The following is a 1,805-nucleotide window of genomic DNA, read 5'->3' on the forward strand; positions in this document are numbered from 1 at the left end:
CAGGCTACAAAAGGAGACACATGGCCCCAAGAAGCCTTCCCTCTGCTCTGCAGGAGGGTTCAGGTCAGCTGTTAGGAGGATGCTGGGAGATTCGGGTTGGGTGTTAGGAAAAGCTTCCTCAGCAGAGTGGTGCAGCCCTGGAACAGTCACCAGAGAGGTGGGAAGGGATCTCCATCCTTAGAGGTTTGCAAAACTTGGCAAGACAAAGTCAGTCACAAAAACCTGGCCTGGCGCTACTGTTAGCCCTGCTTTGAGAGGTCTCTTTCAACTGCTTTCCTGCGACTCTACCAAGTACTTTGAAGTAGTATGTGGCTGTTTAATGAAACGCAAATCTTTGTTAGACACTAAGAGATTCTACCTATTTTGCTCTGCAGAGCCTTTTCACAGCAGAAGCCTGACAGTACCAAGAATAGAGCAAAATCTGAGCCTTGAAAGTATAATCTCCAAGTTGTAAGAGACAGCTGTCAAACCCATTACAATTCTGGGCCTTTACACATCACTAATGGAAGTTTCATAGTTAATAAGGTTTAAATAGGTACTAGAGATGGTACTGTTAAGTGCTGTATTCAAGCCACAAGTCAGGACACAGAATCCTTAAGTAATTAACACTAAATGCTCTCCCCCACTTACATACACTATTTTCAAGCACAGAACCAGTTTCAGTGAAAAATCCCAGAGAATTTTCCCAGCCTGAACCTCAAGAGAGCCTGAACCTTTCCAGCCTCTATTACCTCTGTCTCCTTTTGCTATATGATGCACTCCAGCTTAAGAGCACTGGCTTGTCTTCTGTAACCGCCCCTTCAGTAGTTGTAGGCTGCTACTAGGTAGCCCCTTGCTATACTCTTTGCCAGGCTGAAGAAACCCAGCTCTCTCCAACTGTACTGGTGGATCATGCTCTAGGTCCCTTGTATTCTCCAGCACAGTATTTCAGGTACAGCTTCATCTGTGTGAAGTTGATGGAAAGCCAAGTTTCATGAGAATGGCTGCACCAGCTCAGACCAAGTTCAACAACATACCATAATGAGGAACATGGTTTCCCTAGGATGAAACTCAAGGGAAACTGCATCCTTTGCAGAGGTGAGGGACTGCCTTCACACTCCTGATTTGGCTTAATTTAAAAAAACATGACCACAAACAGCCGCCCATAAGATAAGGGTAAGAACAAGATAAGGACATCAACACATCCCTCCAATATTCTCCTAACTTCTAACCATTTTCAGTTCAACAAGTATTTCCTATACATTCACAACCCTACAGAAGCAGTCTGCTGTATTTTTTAAATCCATGTAACCTTCTGACATCCACAATCTCTTTTTAAAGAGAGATCTACAGGGCAAACACCCACATGGAGAAGGACCTCATGCTCATCCCAGAGACTCCAACTGACAGCTTCTACTTGTTGTGCTGCACGGCTCAGCAGCTGAACTCTCTGTCCTCTTTATGATGTCCCAGCCCTTTATCATACCTTTCAGATATCCCTTCAAGGCTGAGCCCTAACTTACAGGGTCATTCCACCTCAGCTTTATTACCCAGCCAGGCTCACAAAGTCCTTCAAGAAATCTCCCCATCAGCCCACTCCCCGACCTCTCCAAACCACCTCACACCACAGCTGGCAGCTGCCTCCGGCGGGGGCAAGGGCAAGGACCAGGAGAGAAGCAGCAGTATGCGCCTCCAGAAACACCCAGTGCGATGGCCTCCTCTGCCGCTCCAGGTCCCACACGCCCCAAGGAGGTTCCCCCCCGCCATTTTTATATTCAACAGGTACCAGCAGCTCGCCCCCCCCCCACCCCCGTGTGGGGGCCGGG

The sequence above is a fragment of the Pygoscelis adeliae genome, unplaced genomic scaffold (genome assembly GCF_000699105.1).
Source record: "Pygoscelis adeliae isolate BGI_AS28 unplaced genomic scaffold, ASM69910v1 Scaffold343, whole genome shotgun sequence".
NCBI lineage: Eukaryota > Metazoa > Chordata > Aves > Sphenisciformes > Spheniscidae > Pygoscelis > Pygoscelis adeliae.